Raw genomic sequence first — 24,447 nt, forward strand, 5'->3', positions numbered from 1 at the left:
GTCACTTCAAAGGTATATTTCTTAAGCAGATATGTGTATTTATAAGCATACTTCAAGAAATGTAACATGCTCAATGTCCATATCGCTGTCTTGACCTCTAGTTTTTTTATTCTTATAAACTATTATATAAAGCGAACCAAGCAGCATTTAGGAAACAAACAGAAAAATGTAGGGATGGCACTAAAGGTTTGTAATTTAATGTGATTAACTTTTGTGTAGTACACCCAACTGTTATGGATAGTATATGATTTGATGCAATTGCAGGTTGGGGGTGATCCTAGAGCTCTCTTTATGACAGCAGCTTTTGGTTATCCCAACTCCTACGCAGAGAGGCAAGTGTCCCCACTCCCCAAACTAAATAAAGGTATTTCTTTAGTATTATTTTAATTTAATATTTTAACTGGATCAATTCACTTAGACTGATTTCAGACCAATATATTTCCATTAGAAATCTGTACAAAATTACTATTAATCAGAACACACTAGTACTATTAATAATACCAAATTAGCACAATATCACATAACAGTAATTAACTAAATTATTTAAGAACACAAGCTTTACACACACAAGAGGCCGTGGCACTATTTAACTACTGACCAAACTCTGACCTAAACCAGTCCCTTTTCTAAGATACTTATTAAATGTCTTGTTATAGTAATGCTCTATCCCAGTGGTTCCCAAACTGTGCGCCGTGGTAACCTAGGGTGCCTTGGGACACTTGCAGGGGTGCCTCAGGTTGGTTGTCCAGTACCAAATGAAACTATTTTTGGTCAATGTAATGTAGATATGTGGACAAACAGAAGTGCAAACCTGTCCACCACCACATAACTGAACCTAAGGATGACAGTAAGCACAGTCTGCTTCACTTTACTTCTTTACTAAAAAAAATTCAGAATTTGTCATTATCCAATTTTTGGCTTAGTGGTGCCATGAAAACAACGCTGGTACTCTAGGGTGCTGTGATTCGAAAAAGTTTGGGGACCACTGCTCTATCCTAAATAAAGGTTAAAACAGTGTACTAACAACTATGAACTTGGTGGTACACACTGGTGACACTGAGATTTTTAAAGGCCCCGGGTCTGTTTCTTTAAGTTTAATTATTGTAGATATTGCAAACCATAAGGATGTGAGATTCGGAAATGTTATTTAGGAAAAAAGGAACATTTACTGCTCACTGATAGATGTCTTATTGATGTCTAAATCCGGTGTCCTGTTTTTTGCTAACAGTCAATACGATCCAAATGAGGATTAATCGCTCTTGTACATCCTTAATAATAATTAGCACCCTTCAATAGGTTCAAAAGCAGTACTTCTGACCGTAATAAACGATATGGACTATTTTGATGCTTCCCTTTACTGAGGCTCATTGCTACGTATTGAGACCCTGTGGTAATAACAGTGTCCTAAAACAAATACAGCTAATTTCAAAATCTTCCCTATGCAGGCTATATGATTGGGTCAGGTAATTCTGGCTATCAATCCTTAATAGACAAAAAGTCTCTCCTAGCTGCATTTCTACATTTTTAAATGTAACCCCTACTTGGCGAATTATAATAAGTATTTAAAACTGTCCTCAGTACTTCTCAGTCACTTGAAAGATTCAGAACCTGGTTAGTTCCTCAGTCCTTCCCCCTCATGTCTCTCCTCTTCTATATCTCCTGGCTGGAGGCATGTGCTGAGACCCAGGATGATGTCTGCATTGTGGTTCCCAGGGATCCAAGCTCAGCTGAAGTGGGCCCAGTGTCAAGGCAACTTGTATCCCCTTCGCGGCTGCTGCCCCTCACAGCAGGAAGCATAAGTGTGCGACACCTCACTGCAGGGGGGTATCACATACTCCCCCACTAGATGCATTCGTGCAGTTTGTAAAACACAAAGGACCTGATTCTGAGTCGCACACAATGCACATTTCTGAAAGCTCCTATGGCGTATGCGTTACACAGAGTGAATGCAGAAAGGTGTTTTGCCTCTCTCAACAGATGGTATCAGATATAGTGTGGAAAAACTAGTGGCATTCCTGGGGGGTGACTGGGAGATGGCTAGAAATTAACGAAAAAATTTTCAGTTCAGTGGACACGTCAGTGACAGCAACTGTGTTCACAGATGCACATCTGCTGACATAGAAGGCCATGGTCAGATGAAGAAGCTACACCTGCTATGGGCAGGTGTAAGTTTTGATGATGTGACCAATGGTGGAGTATAAGGATGCACCAATCGGTGTTACAGCGTGCACAGGCGCTAAAAGTAGGCTTCTGAGACCACATTCGGCTGCACAGATGTTCACAAGGAAAGGAGTTTGGGGCGGCATTTGCACAAAGTCGCAGGCAGGCAGCAGCCAATACTGTAGATGCTGCTGCATGCCTTTTTGTATGTATGACTCAGAATCAGGTCCAAAGTCTTTTCATGGAACAGAGGCTCTGATTCAGAGCCGGACGCTGTGACAGAGCGCTTGCTCTGAATCAGGGACGGTCTTTTTATTTTGGCGTGGGCTCCAGGCCGCTCGCATAGCTGTGGGTGACCACCCACAGCTATAGCGAGCGGCCAGGAAGATGGTCGCGATGGTCAAGACCATCGCGACCATCGGGCTTGCGACGAGACCCTTGTGGTAGGGTCTCGTTGCCGCAAGCCCCAGAGAGATTTCGGCTCAAACAGAGCCGAAATCTCTCCCACTGACATCACTCATGTTGTCAGTGGGGCTGGTCCCAAACGGAGGCCTTCACATGAGAACGCCTCCGTTTGGGCAGCCACACCCCCGGTCCGCCCACCAAAGGGGGCGTGCTGCCACTGAACATCGACAGCACGCCCCCTTTGGTACGAGACCCGGAGCGACGGCTTGCCAGTCGCTATCCGGGTCTCGCGCATGCGCACGACGGAGCCGGCTCCGTCGTGTGCATGCGCTCTAGGCCACCATCAACCCGGTTGCGAGCGCTCAGCGCTGGCAACCGGGTCTGAATCAGGCCCAGGGTTTTTTTAATAGTTTCTTACAACAAAAAAAACTGTTTACATCCGATATAAAAGAAAACAAGAGTTTCAATATATAAACAAGTGTTTACAAGTTAGTGTCTGTACCATATAGGAAAAGCACCTTTGGTACTCCTTTCTGATCACCTTTCAATCAGTTCTGATTCATTTGTTTCATGGTCATTAATGACAAACATTTGATGCACTACTTTCTAATAAAACAGCTCTCTGAATCTCTTGACCGAAGTCAAATACAGCACCTGGCAGGACCAACACACACATAAATAGCAGCTAAACTAAAGAGTCATTAAAGGGATTTGATGTGTGGGGTCCCAACCTTTCAGCCACAGATAAGTTCTCACAGTCACTGACCACCACCCACTGTATTTGATAGGAATGAAGTCTTGATTCGCCACACCAATCATTGCTTAACTTTATTCCCCATTTTGAGAGGAAGTCTGAGCATTTATATTGTAATTGCTTTCTTGTTGGTGGTGTACAAGATCCATTCATTGTTCAACCACTCTACTAGCAGTGGCAATTATATTTTGATGACCCAGTCCATTTGGGGCACATTGTAATGCTGTTATATATCGGGTGAAATTCAAGGTCAGCAGGCTATTTGCCTTGTCTTCCAACCAGAATGTAGTAGGGAGTGAATCCCGTTGAGCAATGCTCGCTGTTGTTATATAAGAAAGTGAGATCAGGTAAAAACTTAGGCCAATTGCCTTGTTAGAATTTGGAAATAGCCCTCAATTAAGGTCCAATTAATTCACTCACAAAGCCTGTTACACTGGGGATGGTAGGCAGTAGTCCTTAGTTATTTACAGTTATATAGTTGTGGTTGGGTTTGTTATGCAGGTTCCTGATATTTTTTCTAGATATTGGCAAACAACATTTGTCATTAAGGCTTCTGCTGTGGTTTTGGCAGTCATATTATACTCTGAGATGGCTATAGAGAATATGGTGAAGTGAGCTATTATATTTACAGTATATTGATACCTAATACTACTATGTTCCAGTTTCACATGGTCGAGGGCTACGAGTTTTAATGGATATGTGCTTCGAATAGGGTGAAGTGTAGTTTTATGCATTTTGCTTTACAGCACAAACACTAGAATCTTGACACCATCTTTCAATATCTGCCTGCATCCTGACCCAGTAAAACTACTTTCTCAGAAGCATTTCAGTTTTTTGGCAGCCAAAATGTCCAGATCGATCATGATAGCTGCAGGGCAGTAGCACAGCTTTTTGTTTTGGTATTACAATTTGGGTGGTTAGTCAGTGAGTTCCACAATCTATATTGTCATTGTAGCAGTCACAGCTTGATACTTAGGGCCCGATTCAGAGCCGCTCTCAAGCGGCTCGATGGTTGCCCACTGCACGTGCGCCGCATCCAGCGTGCGAGCCCCACTGAGCGACTGAAGTTCAGTCGCTGTGGGGCTCGCAACAAGACGGGGTGGCTGTTGATCAACCATTTTGTGTCCTCAGAAACCATTGTATGGTCTAATAACGGAGAAACGTGTGAAGTTTGCGGATTTAATACTGGCTGCTTGACAAGTGGATTTGCTCAACATTGTGTTGCTACTTCCTACGGATGCAAAATCTCCGTTTTTTTATGCAAGAGCCGTGACATCTTTTCATATCTGGGCACTGATGTGTTGCTCCCACTGCCGCTGATGTCATCACATTGGCAAGTGGTGATTACCAGACGGGGAACGTAATTCACATAGGATTGCCCTACCACCTGTACTATCTGGGGACTTTGCCTTTGCTCAGGATTTCCCTAAGGGTGGTGAGACTATATGGATGCAAATCATACTAACACACTGGCTCTGCTAATCAAGTTTCTATACCACTAGTGGATTTTCACATGATCCTTTGAATTATATTTTTAAGTGACCATCAGTGATATATTTCTATGAGAATATGTTGATACAGGATATTAGTTATATTGTATCTTTTATCTGAATCTCATTGATGTATTTATATGTAATGTTATATATGCATTACATTTATTATTAATTAATCCAGTGTTCCCTTGGGTGTATATATACATATATACACAATTGGTTTACGTTGATCTTAATTGGGTAGTGTTTCCAGCACTACTATTGAGAGCTGCTATATAGCTAACAATTGTTTATTATTGTATCATATTTGTTGAGCCTAATTTGTTATACGTAGGTATTTTTTTTGTTTGTGATATGAATAAAGATCGACAGGTACAAAAGGTCCACATGGTAAAAATTAGACACAAAATGGTCGACACATTTAATTTTTTTTTTTAGGGTTAGCCACTTACTGAAGGGTTAGGGTTTGGCTCTAGAAGAGAGGGTTAGGCACTTACCCCAACAGTTAGGGTTAGGAACTAGGGGGGATGGTTAGGGTTAGGCACTTACCGGAGGGTTAGGGTTAGGCACTAGGAGGGACAGTTATTGTTAGGAACCAGGAGGGAGGGTTAGGGTTAGGCCCCAAGGGGAGGGTTAGTGTGAAGATTAGGGTTAGAAAACAAAAAAAAGTATTGACCATATTTGTGTCGACCATGTTTGCGTTGACATTTTGACCATGTCGACATTTTGTACGTGTTGATTTTCATCCATGTCGACATTTTGTTCCTGTCGACCTCTTGCCAGTCTACCAGTTGGTGTCTACCTAGACATTGTCGACCTTTTCACTGTAGATCTTTTAATCCACACCAATGTTCTGTAGTTGGTAAATAGTATTTCAATTTCTCTGTAACAGCTCATACTAAAAGTTCTAATTTAAATGCTCTTTAGTTTCCATAATTCCTTTCAGTATTTTGTAGTCACCTACTACTAGCAAATGCAATGATTCTTTGTTATCCTCCTTGTACTTGGGCAAACACAGCACCCAACTCTCAAGCTGGGTACACACTGACAGATTCAATTGATCGGCCAATGTATCTGCTGCCCATCGGGCAGTGTGTACCAGCGATATGTCGTGAACGCCGGCGTTCTCCGACATATCGCATTGGCTGTGCTGCACTCGCCGATATCTGTCCATTGGCAGGTGTGTACGGGCGGTCGGCAGACCGCCCATACACACACAGCGGCAGCCATGAGGAGGGGGGTGGGACACGCCCCCGCCCGCCAGGACACGACCCCGACATGCCCCCTGGTTGCTGGGACCTGCTGGCAGACACAGATGATGGTTGTTCGGTCTGTACGAACAACCATCATCTGCAGATATATCTGCAGATCCCTCGATCTGCAGATATATCTGTATAGTGTGTACCCACCATCAGGCACTGCCATCAGATAGGCCTGTGGCTTCAATTAGAAGTGTTAATTGATCAAAAGATTCTTGCCATTGTATGGTAAAATTCTTTGTATCTTACCAGATTCTCCACTTAGTAATTCATGCAAAGAAGCTGTGATTTTTGCAGAATTTGCCATGAACCTCCTGTAATATCCTACCAATCCAAGGAATCATCAGACATCTCTGACCTTCCGTATCAGGTTTGACAACATCGAAGCTAAGAATGTGTCACAGATACGTCACATGGGGCTTCAACAAATGATGTTTGGATGGATTGACTTTGAGGCTGTAGTTGACAGCTGGATGAAATCTTCCTCTAGATGTTGCAAGTGCTCTTGGTATGTCCAGAGAAGATGATAATGTCATCTAGTTAGAGTAGAACCATCTCGACATTCTGATTATCTAAACAATGCTCCATAGCTCTCTGAAAGTTTGCAGGTGCATTGCACAGCGCAAACAGCATCCTGTCAAATTCAAACAACCCTAATGGAGTGATGATAACTGTTTTTTCCTGATATTTAGGTGGACATTAGGATCTGATAATATTCACTAGTTAAATCTAACGTAGAAAATTAAGCAGATGATTTTAGTGCAAGAGATTCCTCAATCTTGGCAGAAAGTAGGCATCCTTATGGGATGCTTGGTTCAGTTTTCTGTAGTCAACACAAAACCATAGGCTGCCATCTGTTTTTTCACTATTTCTAAGGGTGCCGCCCAGTTGCTGTATCTGTCAGTGATCACCCATGATGCCTTCATCTCCACTGAGCATTTGTTTGACTGTTTGATACATAACTGGTGGTAGTGATCAATGTCTCTCACTGATAGGAAAAGTTGTCCCAGTTTGAATGTGGTGATAGATGCCCTAGACACTCCCAGAGTCCACAAGTTGTTTACGGATAGTTTATTCATTCCTCTCAACCACTTGTACATATTCCTACCCATTTTCTCCTCTTCTGAAGTATCCTGGTCCCCAATTTGGATCTCCTACTGTACCACCAAGGAGTTTCTTCTGGCAAGTCAGATTGTACACTGGCTACTACACTTTGCTAAATCAAAGTAGGCTCAACACCCACAATGCCCTGTAATGTTATTTGGAATGTTGATTCTGATACAGTTTGACTGAATATTCATAAGGGTTTAGGATTCTTATTGGTAACTTTCCATCTTCAACTTAAACCAATGTACAAGCCACTGCGATATTATTCTGCTCATCCTCTCCACAAACCGACCAATGGACCCAATCCTAGTTGTCCACCAGATTACATTTTCACAATTTGTCTGCAGAACTATAGGCCTTTGCTCAGTGATCCTAGCTTTTCTCACCTTCCCGTAAGAGTTGGTGAATTTCCGTTGCCTCTGAAGCAGTCGTATAGCTTGTTTTACAACTTGTTGCACTTCCATGGTAGGACACCTTCCTAAATACTGTTGCCATCATTCTCTCGGTAAAGGAGCTATTGGTGAGATTCTTTCCAAGGTGAGTCCCAGTCCTTGGGGTTTCTGCATTTAAAGATTCCATTTGCCAGCAGTTTTGGTCAATATGACTTCTCTGACATCATCTGTATATGGGTCTTCCTTGAATATCGAACTGGTCAGTAGACCGCCTTCCAGTATTTCGAGGGGGTTCCACCCAGTCCTGATCTGGGGCCTACACTCTGTCATTCCTCCCAAGCCATAAGGGGGTGTGAGTCCAGATTCAGCTGAGAGATGTGTTTGGGAAAAAGGCAACATTAACTGCCCACTGATTGATGTCCTATTGATGTCTAACTCCAGTCTCCTGGGTTTTTTTTCTAAAAGGACCTGATTCAGGTCCGGACATCTGGACATTGTTGTGGGACATCACGCAGTTTTCCTATCGGAGAATGGGTCCTGCGATCTCGCTCTCTGATCCCTCTAGCTGCAGCATCCCTCTAGCCACAGCATGATAGACATGCTGCGGAATTTGGGGGAGGAGTGGAGGGGTGTCTGGCCTCCGGTTACCGGAAGTGCCAAGGCCAGGGTCTGCATCGGTGGACGCCGATTTCCTGGCCTCACACATGCTATGTGTCTAAGTAAGTAGAGGCTTACTCAGACTGGCCGATGCTGCCTCCTTCACGACTATCTCGATGATGATCCGAGGCAGCGTCTTTGGACGCTGCACTCAGATAGCTATTGATGTCAGGAGACGTCTGCTTCTATAGATGCCTCCTTCAGTATTTTAATATTTGCTGGACAGTATTGCTCAGCCGGATCCTTGCAGCTGTGCAATACCGTCCGGACCTGAATCAGGCCCATAGTCAATACATTCCAAAAACGTAGGATTAATCTTTTCTGTAGATCCTTTATCATTATTATTATTATTATTATTATTATTAATAATAATAATAATAATAATAATAATAATAATAATTAGCACCCTTCATTAGTTTCAAAAACAGTACCTCTCTCCATAATAAACACTATGGACTCAATTTATGCTTCCCTATGCTGGGGCTCCTTACTCAGTATTCTGGGTCTGTAGTAATAGCAGGGAGTTTCAAAAATAGCGCTAATTGGCAAAATCTTCCCTATGAGGGCTTTAGCTATCTGTTTGGGTCAGGTAATTCTGCCTGTTAATCCTTAACAGACAAAAAAACTCTGCTAGCTACATTTGTCTCTTCACTGAGCTGAATATAACCTCTACATGAAGTGTAATAAGTGTTTAAAACTGTCCTCAGTACTTCTCAGTTGCTTGAATGATTTAACATCTGGTTAGTTCCTCAGTCCTTCCCCCTTAGAAATGACATGCTGGCTTCTCCTTGTATAAAAGAGGGAGGACTCAACTCACTCCTGTACCTCCCCCTTGACTGCCAGACCATCCTCCGGAAGAATTTCACTGCCACCTGCACAGGTCCTATTTCTCCTCACAGGTAGCTCAGAAGCCGTTGACACGGACCCCTTCCTCTGAGCTCTCTCTCCTCAGCGTCTGCCCACCAGTTTTCATCTTGCACTGGGCTCAGCTGGAGTCCATGAGCCTGGTGCCATGGTAACCTCTGTCTTTTCACTGCAGCCGCTTCACCTCCATGGATGCAGTCCCTCATAGCAGGGAGCGTCAATGTGTGATACCTTGCTGCCACAGGGTATCATGTTTATACCACATATTATTACTTTTTTAGGTGCTACTCTCCAATGGGGCAGGGGGGCTTTGATGCGTGCTGGGGAGGACCACCTAGGAGCAATGATACAAAATCAAGCTGTTCTGTTATGTGTATTGGGTGCATTTCATAAAAAAAGATGCAGAAGATTAACTTTGTTACAGTCTGGCAAATCTGATCCTTGCTAATTTGTACATTGTCAAATTATTGCCAACATATGTAATACCATAAATATACAATTAAGTATGAATAGAATCTACTGTACAGTTCTTCCTACAGCATTAAAGTGCCTTCTAAATTGTGGAGTCTATCATGGACTTATGTCCGTAATTAGTAGGAATTTGGATTCTACAGGAGTATATTAGTCCCATTTGGATATAATTTTATTGTATTTAATACTGTTGCATTACAATAAAATACTATGACATATATCACTGATATTATAATTGGCTGAGAATGGCTCTCTTTTCCAAGGTCAAGTCTACATTAAAAGATTATTCTTTATTTCCGAAGGATGCAGAATTAAAGGTTATTTCAAGCAGTGCAGAAAGGTTGCTTACAATGTGAGTCTCTGTTGCTGACTTAGATATACCGTTGATAAAGCTTCTAATAAACCTTTAAGCATAAACATCCACTTCTTCAGGCAAATGGATGTTTCCATGAAAGTTGTAGCACAGCAATTGAAGTGAAACTTATTTTAAACTTTATTTTTATACTTTTTTTATTGTTTTTATAAAAATACTTTTTATCCCCTTTGCTGCTGAGTGTTTTCTCACCCTTGTGCTGAGGGTATTTTCCAACATCAGTTTTTTTCAGAAGACACTGTATTGTCAGACAATACCATTAGTCTATTTACTCATTCTAAAGGGGCCTATCCATTAGGCGACCTAAAAAACTGAACGTCTAGCGTTCAGTCCTTCAGGTCGCGGGGGGGGAGCCCGCACTGAACAGTGTTCACTGAACGTCATTTAGTGCAGGAGACCGACCTCCTATCTGTGAACATGTGAACCTGACGCTCGTCGTCAGGTTTGACGGGCATGTTCCACAGATAGTCGGGTCGGCAAGGACCCAGCGTGCACGCGCATCGCTGGTCCTTGCCGGCTATCCATTATACGACTTTCTGAACGTTCCAACCAAAACTTCCTGATTTTGGTCGGATCATTCAAAAAGTCATGTAATGGATGGGCCCCTTTACAAATTAAATTTGTTTCGATCCAAATGGCCCAAAAAGTGTGTTTTATTTTTCAACTCAATACAGTGAACCAAAAGCAAATGATCTTATATACAGATCCTTTTTCGTCTATAATCCACCTTTCCAAAATAGTAAAGTGAGTAGGTTTTGCCAAAATAAATCTGCACTTGAAATTAAAATACATTTTTTCAAAGATTTTCGCTGTTTTGATTTAAATACTTACTATGTATAGGAAGAATATGGTTGCCTATCAAGCCTGCCATGTTATAAACTGTAAGACTTACAGTACATCTTACATCTAGTCTTCAATCCTTCAAGCGTTCCCTGAAAACCCACCTCTTCAGGCAAGCTTATCAGATTCCAGAACCGCCCACATAACCTTCATAGCTTCCATTTCTAATTACATCCCCTTTCACAGTCCACACATAAACTCACACACTGTCTTTCTTTCACATCCTCCTGACATTTGACCGACATTCCTGTGTAACTGGATCATACAGCCCACCAAGAAACTCTGCAGTCTGGCTGGACCAAATGAAATATATCGAACCTATCCTTGTGTATCAATGCCTATTTCCTTATAGATTGTAAGCCTGCGAGCAGGGCCTTCCTACCTATATATATTACCCAGTTTTGTTCTATTAATGTTCCAATTGTAAAGCGCAACGGAATATGCTGCGCTATATAAGAAGCTGTTAATAAATAAATAAATAAATAATAAACAGGACAACCTAATGCATTAAATAAGGAATTTATGTGACACAAGATATGGAAGTTCTGTGCTTTAAATCCACCCCATCTGTGGAAAATTTTATTTTGTGTATATTGTTTCAATTATTGTCTGGTGATCACCAGACAATAACTACTATGGGGGCACATCGTTTGAAAGTGGAGACTCCCTGGTTTCAAGTCAGGATGCCCCCGTGTGTGCAGGCCAGTATGGGGAAGATAGGGCACATTGTGTCCCACCCCCATCTTTGTAAAACAATTTTTTTCGTAGCGGTGAGTGATATTGGGGGGGATGCAGCAAAAGGAGAAATTCAGTCATACCCCCAAAATGCAGGTTTGACCGCATTTCTCATATGCACCAAGCCCTGGCATGCAGGGCTGGACTGGGACTAAAAATAGGCCCTGGCATTTAAAGAACACACATGCCTACCTCGACATCAACATCTGGCTCCTGGCATAGACTCCTCTCCTTTACTATTCCTGACTCCTCCCACTTTTTAGTCTGTGCTCTTACAAATATAATTAATATAAAAACAACATACTAGTGTACATCATTCTCTGTATTAAGCTTATCCTGTAGGGGATTCAAACATGTGCCATAGTCAGATGTTTTTTTATTTGGTTGGTTTCTGTTAGATAAAGCTGGCACCGCACTTCATTGGTGTGGGTCACACACAAAGAAAAGGGAAGGCATTTTCCAATTGACCAAGCCCTAGCTTAGAAGTTGTAGAGGATTAGATAGTGTACACTGTAGGATTTTTTTTAGGACAACCAAAACAGAGCTGTAACTACACATTTTGGTGCCTTGTGTACATAAAGAGCATTGGTGCCCCCTCCATATCTCAAGCAAGAAGAGCACGCGGCATAGGCGCACATTGAAAAAAAAAGGGTGTGGTCTCACTTGGAAGGGGCATGACCACACAATAGTACCCCCAATTCAAATAATGCCGCACAGTAGTGCCCCTTAGTCACATAACAACACACAGAAGTGTCCCTTATTCACGTTACATCACACAGTAGTGCCCCTTATACATTATTCCACACACAGTAAAGCCCCTTATAACACATTATGTTAAACACAGTAATGCCCCTTATAACACATTATGCCAAACACAGTTATGCCCTTACACATTATGCTACACACCATAATGCCACTTACACATTCATCTGACCACACTTACTGCAGAGGCTACTGATGACTGACAGCTCAACTGGGCGGGCACATGGAAATGCCCACCCAGTTGTGACGTCAGTCACTACACATCGGGTCGACGATTAGTGAGTGAGTATGCACTTACCAATTGTCAGATAAGACAGCGGATCGGCCAATCCATTGTCCTAGTGTGTGCCCAGCATAAAAGGTAGTCTTAGAAAAAAACTCAGGGGCTTGCTTACCAAGCTGCAAAAGGTTCTTTTGCAGGGGAAAGCTGGTGCTATTGTCTGCACCTGTATTGTCTGTCTCCCTTTTATTCTGTCTGTAAATCTCTTGCCTACCCATTCATACATATGCCCCTAATGGGCCATTATCTCTTCTCTAATCTCCTGATGGGATATCGGCTGCTTTGACTATCTGGATATAAAAGAACAAAGAAAGAGAAAAATATTGACGAAACAAATAATGCTGCTGTTAATTTAACAATAAAAGAGCACTGATGTAGTTTACCATTTATGTATAGATTGGGAGTTTATAATGTATCTCTAAGGCCTCTACATAAAAATAGGAACAACATTATGTCAACAATAGGTATTAATTTTTATTTATTTTTATTTTGTCACAACATTTTTTTTTTATTTATATGTATTTAGGGAGACATTGGGGCTGAAAGTATTCAGCACTGGTCATGCCCACATGGCAATGGCCACACCTGCACAGTCGTGGCTACAGGTCCTCCCCTTCTCAATATAGGCCCTTGAATATTTTGTGCCCCAGGGTCATATGGCTCTTAATCCAGCCCTGTCAACAGCAGGTTATACAGTTATTTTATTTATTTATTTATTTATTTGAAAGTCTTTTTATCGAGAATATTTAAAAAAAAGTACAACAGTACAGAAGTGATCTGCAGATATATCTGTCATCTGTCTTCTGGCCGCGGGTCTCGCTGGCCTGGGGGCGTGTCGCACCCCCATCCCTACGGCCTCCGCTGCAAGTGTACGTACACACAGCACGATGAGCAGATATATCTGCCATCGGTTGTGCAGCAGAGTCGATGAGATAGGTCTGTTAACTACGTCGTTCACAGACATATCACTGGTACACACTGGTCTTACAGGCACCTAATATATTGGCCAATCAATTGATCAGCCAATATATCTCCTAGTGTGTGCCCAGCATTATGGAAGGGGAGGGCTGAATTTGCTATAGGCTAGTTTTATATGGTAGCACAAAAAATTATAATTATATAGTATTCAGTGGAGGTTTAATCTGAATGTGGTTAGTCCAGGAGATCCAGGTTCTAATACCGATGGGGAACATCATACAGAGGAGCTGTAATGCATTCCTGATAAACCGTGGGGGCTTTATCGCAAATATTAATACTATACTCCTCCGGTCTTAATAAATCCATAATGAGTGTTTATAAAATCATAAGCCAACATTTCAAGGCCCCTACGGCCTTTTCATAAGGGTGTGAAGACAAGAAAAGTGCAAGTACTTACCTTAAATCTAGAAGACAAATGAAGTGCCGTGTCCATCCACCAACCTCCGTGCTCCAGATGACGCAGACAAAAGACGTCATCAATCAGTGTCATGTAGAATAGAGAAAGCAGAGGACGTAGCTGTGGGCACTAAGCAACGGTGCTCCATGGTAACCCTAAATAAATCAGAAACAGCTTGCGGCGCATCAGCCGCATGGAGGGAGGTGCTGGAACGGAATGAGTGAAAAAAATGATGAAGCTATGTGATGAAAAAGCCAAATACCTCATAAGATAAATATAAATGTATCAATCTGTCAAGTGAACAAACATATAATAAAATATATGTATCTGAGCAATTAATAGAACGGTATAGTAGTAAAAAGTCAAAAAGGTTCAATCAGTTAATAGGTGATACAACTATCCATTGAGTCACATACTGATAATACAGGACCTAGAGTCCACAGCTCTATGAATACCACATAACTACTAAAAAATAAATAAAGTCATATAAAGAAAGTCATATACAAAAACTATCCGGATTCGTGGACAGGGAACGAATATCCTTATCCACATGCTGACAGGGAGATTTTCTCGTTCAATACCCTTGGGTGTACAGTGTCCAAAAAAAAAATCCATTTGGTTTCCAAACGGAGAAGTAATCAACCCCTAATGTTAGAGGAGCTACGTGGTCAATGATCTTGTAGCGAAGACTTGTAAGTTGATGTCTAGCTGCCTTGAAATGGTGTGCTGCGGGTTGGTTCGAGTACCTACCTTGTAATGCCAATTTAAAAGATAAGCGGTGGGTAGCCATTCGCTCTTTGAACATTCTTGTTGCTTGTCCCACGTAATTAAGACCACATGAGCATGCAAGCAAGAATACCACATACTTGGTTGTGCAAGTTAAAGCATGTTTGATATGGAATTTTTTCCCAGTGTGGTGATGGCAAAAATATGTGCAGGGTTCCATATAGTTGCATGTCACACATGCTGTGCAACGATAACATCCAGGTTTTTTATATATGATACCACTTTGTAATTGCACATGGGGAGTAATATCAGCTTTCATCAATGTGTCCTCCAATTTTCTTCCCCATTTGCAGCTGATTAAAGGGGACATATTATGTAGAGAAGGGAGTTCTATATCTGTACGCACTATGGGCCTTGGTAGCTTTAGGGATAATAGGACTAGTAACGGTGTATTCGGTCACAAATGGAATTCTGTTGCAAATAGCGGATTTGGGTTTAGGATGCAGCAGCTGTTCCCTAGACATTTTTCTCTTTCTCTCTCTCTCTCTCTCTCTCTCTCTCTCTCTCTCTCTCTCTCTATATATATATATATATAAACAGCTTATATCCAAGCAAAAACAGTGTGTCTGTATTTCTCCGTTTCGGGGTATGTGACCCCGTCTTCAGGACGGGGTCACACACCGCAACATTGAAAATACGATACACTGTTTTTACTTGGACACAGGGGCGGATTGGGCCGCCGGGAAAGCGGGTAAGTTCCCGCTGGGCCGGCCTCATTAACCCCTTTGCTGGGCTGGCCGACACTGCCTGCCGGCAGCCGCGCTTCTGGTATTTGCGTTCTGCTATGTAACGCAAACCGGAAGCTCCCGGCTCCACCAGTCTTCAGTGTCCCGTCCCTCAGCCTCCACCGCCCGCTGTCAGCTCCCCTCTCTGTAGCATGCTCGGAGCCCGGTCGGGCCATTCCTTCTCCTGGGGCTGCGGGAGATGACGTGGACCATGAGGGGACGCATGTGCTGTGCCTGGGACGGTGTAGGAGCCTGCAGGATTGGGACAAGATGGCAGGGGCTGTCTCAGCATACTTACTTACTCTGGCTGTCAGCGCTGAAAGAGGGGCGGCAGCCGGAAAACCCATGAGCTGAGGTGTCAGTGGAGTGTGGAGGTACTTCCTGTTCAACTTCTTCCACTCCCATCCTGCCCCCTTTTTCCCAACATTACAGCTACCCTGCTCCACACTACTACTCCCATCCTGCCCCTGCCACTATTACTCCAATCCTACCCCTTGCTCTGAATTATTACTACAACTCCCAGCCTGTCCCACCTTACTACAACTCCCTTCCTGCCCCCTGATCTGCACTGCTACTACTTCCATCCAACCCCCTGCTTCCCAATACTACTACTCCCATCCTGCCCCCACTTCTGACTGCTACTTCCATCCTGTCCCCTGCAGGGACGTACACTGCTTATGTTGCGGATGTCAATGTGTTTTTATTGTTTTTCCTCCAGGGGCCAATGTGTTTTTTTTTTTTCCTGTGGGGGACCAGTGTGTGGTTTATTTGTTTTTTTACTTGTCGGAGGTCAATGTGGTTTTTTATTCCTGTTTTATTGATTTCTGTAGGAGCCAATGCGCTCGATTCTATTAAACACGAAGTGAATATCGCTGGGAATGAGCTCCCGGAGCTATTCAATTCATCGCGCTGCTAAGCCTGACTATGGATTTCTTCTCTCATCCCTCATGGGATGCGAGCAGAAATCCGACAAAAGTCCAGACGTAATGCTAATTTCTGCCCTTAGCACGGCGGAAACAGCATCGCGCTGGGTAGTTTATTTGGAAAATGCCCGTTCTCACGACTAAACACTCTATTTAAGGCACGAGGGTCGGGAGAGCGTGCAGAATTAAATAGCTCTGGGAGCTCATTCCCTGCGCTATTCACTTCACGTTTAATTGAATCGAGTCCATTGTGTTTATTTCTCCAGTGGGGACCAATGTGTTTAATTTTTTTTCTGTATGGGCCAATGTATGTTTTTTGGGGGGGCCAGTGTGTGCTTTATTTTTACCTTGTGGAGGCGAATGTGTTTTGTTTTTTGTTTTTTCTGTAGGTTGTCAATGTATGTATTTTTTTTTTCCTGTAGGGATCAATGTGTTTTATTTTATGTAGGGGCCAATGGGTTTGGCTGTTTATTTTTTTTGTGGGGGCCAGTGTGTGTTTTATTTTATTGTTTGTTGAGGCTGTGTTTATAATTTTTTCCTGTAGGAACCAGTGTGTTTTATTGTGTCCTGTGGGGGCAATTTTATTTTTTTTTTTTCCTGTCGGGGTTCAATGTGTTTGTTTTTTTCATGTGAGAACCAATGTGTTTTTATTTTTTTCTTATGCATTGTTTTTCATCTGCGCATGTGTCTGAGTTGCAGTACGGATTCAGTCGCATGCACCAAGAAGTGTATTAGAAATGTGTTCGGTATTCAGGGTTGGCTATAGAGATGCTGAATTTCCCACATTGCAGGCCATACTCTATAGTTCCAATGGTGCGACCGATAATGACGTCTAAAGATGCACAAAGCATGATTGCAGCGTCTTTGGACACTGACAGTGGAGGTCTCAGTCCCTGCATATTCGGATGCAGGGCTGTACACCAGGGAAGGGCATTGTAGGCAGGGGCGTTTTAAGAGAGGAAGGGGCCCGTGTGCAGCCTCCGTTTGGGCCCCCTCCTCTCTGACAGCGGCTCAGCAGCACTGAGCGCTGTAGATTCTGGCTTCATGCCAGAATCTACAGCGCATGCGCGTGTCTCCGGGAAAATGGCACCCGTGCTACTTTCCTGGGGACATCTTTTCTGCACATGTGCAAATCACTGGGAAAATGTCCGCCGCCATTTTCCCAGTGAGTATTTTCTGCTCTACAGCACCGGTCCGGCGCTGTATAGCAGCACTTCGGGAATCAGCGGAGAGGTAAGTATAATTACCTATGGGGGCCCATGTGTCCCGCACACCTTGCACCCATTATAGATACAGATCTGCCCAGCTATTTTGTTGCTCATGGCGTGGCGTGAGTCGCGCCACGGACTTGTGGCGTGGCGTGCAGGCCTCTGAGTCGCGCCATGGACTTGTGGAATACCGTGGTATTCTTCAACGAAGGATATGGTACGGCATGTAATACAGTGCTTAACCGCTGGGTGGCGAGTGCTCCACTTTTGTAATTGCATGTAATATAGTGCTTAACCGCTGGGTGGCGAGTGCTCCACTGTACTGAATGTCTATCATATTCACAGCATTTGCATGAACGTACAACCCATACTGTATTTTTAATGTCGCATAATATACTGTACAAATCACTGCACATACTGTATTGTACATACGGTACGGTGCAGTAACTGAATAGTAGAGAAGTTGCCGGAGTTGTTGTCACGGTATAACCGATACTGTAGAATAATGAGATGCACGCACAGCTTTCACTGATATGGGATGCATTACAGTATGACATTTTATTTATTTTTATTTTTTTTAATTAAAAACAGCAGCGGGAGGAGTGCACAAGGATGAGGCCACTCTCTGTGGTTCACTGTAGTTGTCGTGTGGGCTAGTGGTTAGGTGATCACTTTGGTAGAATTATGGTCCGGGGTTCGATCCCTGGAAAAGAATATACTGTACCGTACTGTATATTTTTTTTTTGTCACTGTCTGCTCTGGACACTGTAGTGCCCAGAGAGGGCTCTGTACTGTACTGTATCTCACTGAATAGTGATTTCATACTGTAGCTATGGTGCGCCCAGAAACCGCAAAACGCAAACATGCGACAACGCATATGCGGGTACAAAATAGTGTTGCATCCCAAACTGATGACATTGGTGATGCTGCTCCAACCTTGCACACTAAGTACGGTAGTAGTGGGATCTGTAGGAGAGAGAGCTCTCTGTATTACACGGTTGGTGCTACGGTGGCTGTCAGCCATCTGCGATGAATTAGAAATGGAGGGGGTTACAATGGGATCTGTGGCGCCAAGCCATACGCCATGTAGCGCTATGCTATCACTGAGCATGCGCAGTTGGCTGTATTACTGCAGTCGGTACAGTATTGTATTCTGTTGCATTTCCATCTCTGGCGGGCGCATGCCCAGTAGGAGGGTTGCGATGGGATTTCTGGCGCATGCCCAGTGGGCCGAGAGTCATACACAGTGCATCAGGTCCCTTCCCCCAAAGCAAGCCAAGAGCCTCACATTACCATAATAAAGGAAGCTTTGTTAATCCATTTACTGTAAGCAGTCAGCTCTGCCCTAGTGTCCTGAAAAATGCTACGAATTGTCACCATTGCCAAAGACACCATCCCCCGTCTGCTAGGACAACTAGCGTGCCGCTATGAATGTGCCTGTACTGAATATTCAAAAGTGACGGTGCCCTACAATTTAGCACCACAGAATAGTGATTTCATAACTGCAGGAACTGTTAGTGAAACTACTGTCTAGAATGTGAGACAGGCCTCTGCATCACAAACTGTGTGCCCAGAAACCGCAAAACGAAAACATGCGACAACGCATATGCGGTCTCAGCCTCGCACACTATGGCTACGTCCCTTGGACTGTATCTGAGAGTGCTTTCCGTCTGTGAGAGAGCGCTCTGTGTTCAAAGCTGACTGTGCGTTTGATGCGCAAAATAGCGTTGCATCCCAAACTGATGACATTGGTGATGCTGCTCCAACCTTGCACACTAAGTACGGTAGTAGTGGGATCTGTAGGAGAGAGAGCTCTCTGTATTACACGGTTGGCGCTACGGTGGCTGTCAGCCATCTGCGATGGATTAGAAATGGAGGGGGTTACAATGGGATCTGTGGCGCCAAGCCATACCCAATGTAGCGCTATGCTATCACTGAGCAAGCGCAGTTGGCTGTATTACTGCAGTCGGTACAGTATTGTATTCTGTTGCATTTCCATCTCTGGCGGACGCATGCCCAGTAGGAGGGTTGCGATGGGATTTCTGGCGCATGCCCAGTGGGCCGAGAGTCATACACAGTGCATCAGGTCCCTTCCCCCAAAGCAAGCCAAGAGTCTCACATTACCATAATAAAGGAAGCTTTGTTAATCCATTTACTGTAAGCAGTCAGCTCTGCCCTAGTGTCCTGAAAAATGCTACGAATTGTCACCATTGCCAAAGACACCATCCCCCGTCTGCTAGGACAACTAGTGTGCTGCTATGAATGTGCCTGTACTGAATATTCAAAAGTGACGGTGCCCTACAATTTAGCACCACAGAATAGTGATTTCATAACTGCAGGAACTGTTAGTGAAACTACTGTCTAGAATGTGAGACAGGCCTCTGCTTCAAAAACTGTGCGCCCAGAAACCGCAAAACGCAAACATGCGACAACGCATATGCGGTCTCAGCCTCGCGCACTATGGCTATGTCCCTTGGACTGTGTCTGAGAGTGCTTTCCGTCTTTGAGAGAGCGCTCTGTGTTCAAAGCTGACTGTGCGTTTGATGCGCAAAATAGCGTTGCATCCCAAACTGATGACATTGGTGATGCTGCTCCAACCTTGCACACTAAGTAGGGAAGTAGTGGGATCTGTAGGAGAGAGAGCTCTCTGTATTACACGGTTGGCGCTACGGTGGCTGTAAGCCATCTGCGATGGATTAGAAATGGAGGGGGTTACAATGGGATCTGTGGCGCCAAGCTATATGCCATGTAGCGCTATGCTATCACTGAGCATGCGCAGTTGGCTGTATTACTGCAGTCGGTACAGTATTGTATTGTGTTGCATTTCCATCTCTGGCGGGCGCATGCCCAGTAGGAGGGTTGCGATGGGATTTCTGGCGCATGCCCAGTGGACCGAGAGTCATACACAGTGCATCAGGTCCCTTCCCCCAAAGCAAGCCAAGAGCCTCACATTACCATAATAAAGGAAGCTTTGTTAATCCATTTACTGTAAGCAGTCAGCTCTGCCCTAGTGTCCTGAAAAATGCTACGAATTGTCACCATTGCCAAAGACACCATCCCCCGTCTGCTAGGACAACTAGTCTGCCGCTATGAATGTGCCTGTACTGAATATTCAAAAGTGACTTTGCCACTACGGTTATGACTACATTACAGTGCACCACAGACGCCTGCCGTAACAAGAGAATTAGTGTCGGCGTGCGTCGTGCGATGTACGACATGCGTCACTGGCTAGTCAAAATGTCTTCTGTCAGGGCAAGACGCTACTCGTCCGGCGAGCTCTTTGTCTTGGTTAAGTGGCGGGACCAAGCGTTCGCCACTAACCAAGACAAAGTGCTCGCCTACAGAGCCGCGAGTAATGAAATATACAGCCAATATGGCATTCGCCGCTCAGGTCGCTCACTGCAGCGCAGGTGGAGTGACCTGCTTCGGAGGGACAGGCCTCGCCTACAGCGAATTCGGAGGCGAATAATTCGTAGTAAGTACAGCATTGCTGTATAATCACATGAATTACAGTATACTGTACAATAACGAATACAGTACAATGCACGACTCTGACATACTGTACATTACTGTACACTGCACTGTAGGGTGTTGGATAGTACAGTATCTGACGATGACTGACAGTTGTTAACACATACTGACATGACTGGCAGACATTTGATTGACAGGCTGATTAAATCTACAGTACTGTACATGGACTAAAGGGTTACACACTATTGGTCGACATGGCTTGTTTGATTAATAAATTAGTAACAAAAGGCAAGTTGATTGATCCACCATTCTAATGTCTGTCGACCAAATCTGTTAACCTACAGTACTGTACACACTATTTTTCTGTGCTGGGCCTGCCCCCTTTAAGTCTGACATTATTACTGTACGTCATGGACAGATTCAGGGGTCTCCAATCAGCTCCCAACTGTCATCTCACAGGCTGTGTTTGAAAAATTATATTTGGGAGCTGATTGGCTGGTATCTTATCACTACTCACTCTGTGCCCCATTTACAGTACAGTACAAAAGAAGGGAAATACCAGGGCGAATTTTCATTTGGTATCACTGTGATACAAACGAAAATTCCACCGGTACATACAATACTTACCCCTCCGGCGAGGTCTCGCAAAGTCCTCAGCGTGGTCCTCCGCTGGGTTCGGGCTCCAGTGTCATGCGCATGTGCCATCTTGTAAAGCTCGTGGGGTGGCGACAGTGCCACCCACATAGCCTATGTGTAACGTTGCACCACTTGGTCATACAGTACTTTACTGGACTGTATATTTTTTATATACAGTACAGTACAGTACCATACTGTTTTATTTTGGCCCCAATGCCAGCTTCACAGACTACCGTAGTTTATGTACTTCAGTATACTGTATTGGTTTGTATTTTAATCAATAGCTAATTCCCTAAGGCCATCTACCTTAATGACGACATGTATTTTTCCCCACAGGGCGAGCAGCCCCCCCTGCCCTGGCAGCGCCACCACCGCCGCCACCACCACCACCATCACTGCCACCACCCCATCACTGCCAGCAGCCGGGCCCAGTTGGCTGAATTTTCAGAGTAAGTACAGTACACACTACTGAGGCCATCTACAGTACTGTACCGTAATCCCTCTCCAATTTGGAATAGAGGTCTGAACTCTTGTTTTCAAATGCTCCTTAATGACGACATGTATTTTTCCCCACAGGGCCAGCAGCCCTCCCTGCCCCGGCAGCGCCACCACCGCCGCCACCACCGCCGCCACCACCATCACTTCCACCACCCCCATCACTGCCAGCATCTTCTGCAGCCTCCTCAAATGACAGTGGTAATGATTACAACAGTTACAGTATGGACACAATAGTGTCATGCTACTACCTTTTTGATTTTTTGTACTGTATAATATATTTTTTTCTTATACTGTACACACAGACAGACTCGTCATTGATGAGGAGGCTGCAGGAAGCCCCCTGCCCTGTAAGTAAAGTACACCTCCCTCTCCCTCTTTCTTTCTCTTTATCTTTCTCTCTCTTTCATTTTCCTCTCTCTCTCTTTTTTGCTCTCTTTCCCTGTTTTTCTCTCTTTCTTTTTCTCTATCTCTCTATCTCTCTCTCCCTGTCTCCCTCTGTTTCTCTCTCTGTTAAAACATCTCCAACGTCTTCTCCTTACACAATAATTTTTTCTGTCCTTGTGTATTTTAGTTGAAGACATTGAAGTGCCTCAGCCCTCCCCAGGGCAAGAGGAGGACCCAGACTCCCCTCCCCAGCCAAGTAAGTACTGTATACAGTTTAATACTGTAGGACATTTTGTATTAATACTGTACTGTAATACAGTACAGTATACTGTATACTATAGTAATGTTACAGTTGAGTATGTTTACCCTCTACTTTCCCACTGAGTACTGTACAATAGTGTATTATTATTTTTTTTATGCAGAACACCTCCATATAGTGGTTCTGGAGCTGGACAGCAGCGAATCCAGTAAACCTTTCTTTGTTTTTCTCTCTCTCTCTCTCTCTCTCTCTCTCTCTCCCTCTTTCTTTCTCTCCTTCCCTCTCCCCCCCTCTCTCTCTCTCCCTCTGTCTTTCTCTCTCGCCCTCTCCCCCTCTCCCTCTTTCTCTCTCTCCTTCCCTTTCCCCCCTCTCTCTCGCTCTCTCTCTCTCTCTTTCTCTCTCTCTCCCTGTCTCCCTGTGTTTCTCTCTCTCTCTCTTAAAACATCTCCAACATCTTCTCTCTTTTCTGTAACATACTGTACTGTCATTTTTTTCAACAGCATCACCAGAGACCATACCCCCACCCAGCCCCAGTGACAGTTTGCATAAGTACAGTGCATTGTTCTCTCTCTCTCTTTTCATTCTGTCTCTCTGTCTCTCTCTCTCTCTCTCTGTCTTTCTCTCTTCCTCTCCCCCTCCCTCTCTCTTTTTCTCCCTCTGTCTGTGTTTGTTTTTTGTTGTTATAGAGGCTCTGTTCAAGATTTATGGTGCGTACACACTAGGCGATAAAGTGGACGACTCAGGGAGCATATCGTGTAGTGTGTACGCACCATTACAGTTTACTGTATGTGTTTCCAAATGGTTTTGATGGAAACTGTTCTTTGTCCACAGTCATACCACTTACAACGGTGGTGACACCACCACCACCACCACCAGCCCCAAACACTGGCATCTCCGTGCCGCGTAAGTAAAGTACACCACATTGTTTTGTACAGCACTGTATCGCTCTCCTTCTTTACCCTTGTCAGTCTCTCTCTCTCTCTCTGTCTTTCTCTCTTCCTCTCCCCCTCCCTCTCTCTTTTTCTCCCTCTGTCTGTGTTTGTTTTTTGTTGTTATAGAGGCTCTGTTCAAGATTTATGGTGCGTACACACTAGGCGATAAAGTGGATGACTCAGGGAGCATATCGTGTAGTGTGTACGCACCATTACAGTTTACTGTATGTGTTTCCAAATGGTTTTGATGGAAACTGTTCTTTGTCCACAGTCATACCACTTACAACGGTGGCGACACCACCAGCACCAACTCGTGGCTCCTTTCGGAATTTTCGAACACGGCTTGCCGCCCTGAGTAAGTACCGTGCACTACTGTACATTTTGCTCTCCTTTTTACAGTGCCTCTCTCCTCCTCCTGTACTCCAAATTGTTTCTGTACTTGTGTAACAGGAAAAAAAAAATTTTCGCCACAATGCGGGAACGTGGAAGACCCCTGTACAATATTGTGTATTAGTGTTGTAATACTGTACATACAGTGTCTCATCGGCACGTATCAACAGTACGAACCCTTGAGATACTGTACTACTACCTGCAACGCTGCCTGACTTCTAAGTCGCTGTTGTTGCTGCTCATTACCGTGATCTACCTCTGCAACTCTACCTGACTTCCGAGTCACCTTTGTTACTGTACCGTGAGCT

Source organism: Taudactylus pleione, unplaced genomic scaffold (assembly GCF_031769625.1).
Source record: "Taudactylus pleione unplaced genomic scaffold, aTauple2 ptg000479l, whole genome shotgun sequence".
Lineage (NCBI taxonomy): Eukaryota > Metazoa > Chordata > Amphibia > Anura > Myobatrachidae > Taudactylus > Taudactylus pleione.